Below are 5863 nucleotides of genomic sequence, written 5' to 3' on the forward strand. Positions count from 1 at the left end.
TTGACAATAACTACTTAATAAACAAATTATTCATTCATTCAACAAATATTTATTGAGCTACATCTACTTCCAGGTGCTATTTTAAGTGCTGATAATTCAGTAATAGACAAAAACAGGCAAAATTTCAAATCTCATGTTCCAGTAGGAGATATTAAGTAATTGAAGATATTAGCCATTAGTTATGTCCTGATGGTTTCAAGAGACTACAAAGCAATTAGTAAATCACTGACCCAGGGATGAAACTACTATTCTGCGGTGACATATAATCCCATATACAAACACCACCTTTACCCAATTAGGAAATTTGGACTGTGACAGGCGAAGGTGGCCTGAGAACATTCAACTACAGGCATGAACTAAGTGAAGAAAATATAGTCGATTTAAATGGTCGCTTTCAGAAAATAGATGAATTTTTATCTTATTCTTAAGTTTCCAGTTGGAATTTCAAGTCATTGAATTATATAATCTCAAAGCTGCACTCTTTTTAGGATCTTCATCCAACCTCTGGATCTAAATCTTTTCTTGTAAAGACATCAACAATTGGGCCTAGACTTATCCAAGGAAACTATTCGCAAAGTACCTTGAATAATGCTTAGCGCATATCACATGCTTAATAAACACACATTTCTATATTTATTTTCAAGAAATAGTGGAATCTCACAGGATTGTGTTGGCTGAGAGACTGGCATACTGTATGTAGTATGTAATGACAGGTATGCTGTCCATTTATTAATTTGTTATGAGAACAACTTCTTCATGCTACCCTTGCTAGCTGGGGAAGATGCCTGGACTAGGAAATGAGACATTTGGATTCTAGTCCTGCAGAACCTGAACAAGTCATTAATTTCTTGAACACACTGTTCTTGTCATTTAAAAGATAATATCTGTCCTACTTCCTTTATGGAGAAGAAGGGAGGTTTGGATGTAAAAGTTACATAAAATGTAAAACACTGGACTAATATTAAACAATCCTAGTAGTTATAAACATAAAAAATTGAGTGTGTCAACCGGTTTACAGCTGGGCCAGTTTTCACAGCCATCAGTCATTGGTATTTTCCAACACCTCTTTTAGTTGTCCCCTCCCCTTCAGTAAGAAAGATCCATGGGATCCATCTGATAAGCTCATGTCTATGAACTCTAATAACATCTCCTCAAAGAAAGGAAACCCTAATAATGGTGTTTAGAATTGAGATCTAGACATAGTTGTTATGATTGTGATATTTAGCATGTATTATAGAAGCAGTTTCTATCTTTGAGTTTTAGATGAATATTTTTTTAAAAAATTTGGAACTCAAAAAAGTACAGAATTTGTTGTAAAGCACAAAGTGATTCCGGATCAGAGTGACTTTTGTTCTTTATCCACTATAGTCATTGTAGGATTCCAAATATTTAGTGCCATAGTGAGCACAGATACACACAGCAGCATCCTCTGATTTTACATTTACCTAGAGAACCAATTAGAGATTTATGTTTGCTCCTATTAATGGTGTATTTTTAAAAATGGGAGCAGAATACTAAAATTTCCTTGCTTCCTCTGCTCTGTATCATCCATGAATACTTGAATCCCCTCACCTTCACTATCCCCTTTGCCTTAGAATTTTGCTGTTTTGAGAGAATAGAAGACATAATATTAAAATATATGTGGGGAATTCAAAGCAGCTGATAGACTTGGCAGCAATTTTGAATGACTTCATCAAGTATGACATTTTTTAGCGATGTGTTGTAAAAGCTGTAACATAATATGGTATAAAGATAGAGAGGTCGTTCATCAATATTTCCCTGAAAGCTGCATATATGCAGTTTTACATTAATTATTCAATGTGTTGGGTGGGGTTGCTGCCTGCTGGGGAACATCAGTTAGGTGTTGTTTTGTAAGCTTTTCATTTCCTCACACAAAAGTTGTAATGACCTAGCTCAGTCCACATTGAAGGAAATGCTTCATTGGGTATCCAGAAACTTCTGTTTTATTATTTATTAGGGGCCATAAGGGCCTATAGAATGTCACTAAACATGCCAGAAATAAGCACTAAGCTTTGAAGTCTTGTGCCACAGCTGGTAATGTGACAAGATAGTGAGATACAAGAAAAACAAAACAGATAAGACTAACCGTTCTTTTCATTCAGTGGGTCAGTAGGAGTCCATTTACTAGTTGACTCCTATTTGTAATGCGAGAGATTTCTAGGTAAAAGATCTGCTACTTTGCCAGATTGCATTATTTATCAGTTCACCAAAATCAAGTCACAGATGGGCAATATACTGAAAAATATTCAGAATTATATTATTTTATTTTTAACCAACCACATTTGTAGAAACAGTTGTCTTACATGATATTAATATTTATCAGCACTGTTTTCTACATGGTTTGCTAGAGAGGAACAAAGCAAAACAAAAACAATAACAGAAACTATTCTATAGCAGTCATATATAAGGAAACTATCCCAAGTTAATATAGCTCGAGTTTAGAAGTTTAAATAATTTGGTGGGTCTAATCTTTTCTCACTTTCTTATTGTGAGTTAAGGAGTTTTTCTCTGTTCTTTCTTCTGTTACCACATTTTAATATCATTCTTCATGTGGGAAAATCTCCTCACTAAATGGTAACATAGTGAGGGTAAATCTTTATCTTTGAGTTGCCTGAGGCTAGCAGAGAGAAAACTTTGTACTGAGGGGAAATTAAAAATAATGTATGTTTGGTTCAATTGAAATATTTATTCTACCTAATTTATGTAAAAGGGATGGCCCCTCTCTGAACACATGATCCAATAGTTGATGTAAAGGACAGGGAGAGTTCAAGACTGTAAGACTCAAGGAGGTATACTTCTGGAGTGACATAGCAAAATGGCAGAATAGGAGTTTACAGCACTTGTCCCCTCAGTGAAACATGTATTTAAACAATCATCCACACATGAGAATACCTTCACAAGAAGCAAGAACTCTAGGTGAAAGATTATAGTATCTGGGTGGGGCTCAGAAATAAGAAAAGACACATCGAGGAGGGTAGGAAGGACAGTTTCACTCTTCCCTGAAGCTTGTGCAGTGTAGCTCAAACAGAGATACCTTCCAAGTGGAAGAGGAAAGTGAAGTGAGTCCTGACTGCCATGAACCCCAATAACAGGCCTGTCCTAGTGAACCGAAGGAATAGACATTGCCACCAGACACAGGCTCAAGGACATCCCAGAACCAGACCAGGCATTGCATCCCCAGGCTCCAGGCCCACCTCAGTACCATCTCAGCTCCAAAGACCATAGGCTCCAGGCCAACACCCATGGACCCAAGCCCCAAATCCAACCCAGTGCCAGGCTGGCACTTGTGGTGCTGGTTCTTGTGGCCTTGCCTCCAGGCTGCTGCCTATGGCCCCAGAATCAAGGTCTACTCCTGTGAATCCTGGCTCTAGGCCCATCTCCTTGGACCCAGACACCGGATTCATACTAGTGGACCCTGGCACCAAGCCAGTGCTGTGGACTCAGGACCATCCCCATGGACTCAGGCACTAGGACTGCCCTAGTGCCAGTTGAGCCTCTGTGAGCTCAAGTTCAAGCTTGACCCAGCACCAGGTCAGCTCCTGTGGACCAGGCTTCATGTCAGCTCCCAAGGACCGAAGCTCCAGGCCCAACACAGAGGATCCTAATGCCAGGCTCACACATGGACCCAGATTCCAGGCAAGCCCCCTACATCTCAGGCACCAGAACTATACACAAAAATCTAAGCCTCAGGTATACACCAGTGGACCCAGTCTCCAGGCCTGCCTCTGCAGACCAGGGCACAAGACTGTCCTCTATGTACTCAGGCATGAGACCCATCTGCCTACTGACCCAGGCATGAGGAAAGCCTGCCAAAAGACTCAAGCAATGCCCACATGTGGACTCCATCAGCAAGCCTTCCCAGAATCTCTAGATGGGATCACTGTCAAAGGGATTTTCTTCCCAAAGCTAGTCTGTGAAGACTTAAAGAGCTGCTTGCTCCTTTAAATGTGTAGATACCAACTCAAGGACACAAAGAGGATCACAAATAACCAGAGAAACATGACAATACCAAAGGATCAAAACAAAGCCCCAGGAACTGGTACTAAAGAAATAGAAAATGATGAACTACCTGACCACAAATCCAAAAATAATCTTCTTTAAGAAGCTCAAAGTGCTACAAGAGACCACAGATATTTATTTAGTTAAATAAAATCACAAAAACAGTGCATAAAAAAATGAGAAGTTCAACAAAGGTATAGCAACCACAAAAATAAAACGAAACACAAATTCTGAAGCTAAAGAACACAATTATTGAGCCAAAAAAATTCCACAAAGAGCTTCAACAGCAGACTTGTTGAGGAATAAGAGTCAGCAAGCTCAAAGATGGATCACTTGAAATTAGCCAGGCAAAGAAACAAACAAATGAAACTCAATGAAAAGAAATGGAGAAAGTCTATAGGACTTATGGAATGCTATAAAGTGACCAATGTCAGCATTATGGAAGTCCTAGAAGGAGCAAATATAAGTAGAAAAATTATTTAAAGAAATGATGACAGAAAACTTTCTAAATATTTCTATTTTTATAAAATGAACATCTAGATTCATGATGCCAAAAGTATCCCAAATAGGTTAAACATAAAGAAATATTTGCTGACTCATAGTATAACCAAACTGTCAAAAGTCAAAAATAAAGAGAGAATTTTGAAGGTAGCAAAAGTAATTCATCACATACACGTGAACTCCCCCTCAAGACTATCAATAGATTTCTCAGCAGAAACATCATATGCTGGGAAAGAATGAGATAATATATTCAAAGTGCTGAAAAAAAAACAAATGCCATCCAAGCATACTATATCCAGCATATCTATCCTTCAGAAATAAAGGAGAGATAAAGACTTTTCAAAACAAACAAAAGCTGAAAAAGTTCACCACCACTAGGCTTGTTTTACAAGAAATATTAAAGGGAATCCATCAAGTGGAAATAAAAGAACACTAACTAAAAACATGAAAACACATGAAAGTATAAAACGCACTGTAAAAGTAAGAATATAGTCAAATTATAATATTTTAATACTGCAATATTATACTGGTGTATAAGTCCCTTTTAACTCTGGTACAAAAGTTGAAAGATGGAAGTATTAAAAATAACTATAGCTATAATAATTTGTTAGTGGATGCACAATGTGACATCGAAAACATAAAATAAATATGGGGAGAGAAGTTAAAGGGTAATTTTTGTCTGCAGTTGAAGTTAAGCTGTTATCAGCCTAAATTAGACTATTATAATTGTATTCTATGTAAACCTCATGGTAATCACAAAAAAAAACCAAACTTGTAGTAAATATACAAAGGAAAATGAAGAAGAAAGCAAAGCATTCTACGACAACAAAAAATTATCAAATCACAAAGGAAGACAGCAAGAGAGAAAGAAAGAAATAAGGAAACTACAAAACAGACAATTAATAAAATACCAATATTAAGTTCTTACCTATACATAACTACTTTAAATGTAAATAGACTAAATTCTAAAATCAAAAGACAGAGTGATTGAATGAACAAAACAAACAAACACAACAAAACCTTGCAAGATTTAAGTATATGCTGCCTATAAGAGCCTCATTTTAGATTTAGGAATATACATTAGCTGGAAGTGATGGGATTCAAAAAGATAGACCATGTGAATGAAAGACAAATATATCAGGGATGGCTATGCTTATATAAGACAGAATAATTTCTAAGTCAAAAACTATAATAAGAGACAAAGAAAGCCATTATGTAATTATACAGGGGTTGATTCATCAAGAGAAGTTAAGAATTATAAATATATGTGCACCCAACATGGGAGCACCTAAATATATAAAGCAAATAAGCAAATATTTACAGAATTGAAGGGAGAAATAGA

Source organism: Propithecus coquereli, unplaced genomic scaffold, assembly GCF_000956105.1.
Source record: "Propithecus coquereli isolate 6110/MARCELLA unplaced genomic scaffold, Pcoq_1.0 Scaffold414, whole genome shotgun sequence".
NCBI classification, from domain to species: domain Eukaryota; kingdom Metazoa; phylum Chordata; class Mammalia; order Primates; family Indriidae; genus Propithecus; species Propithecus coquereli.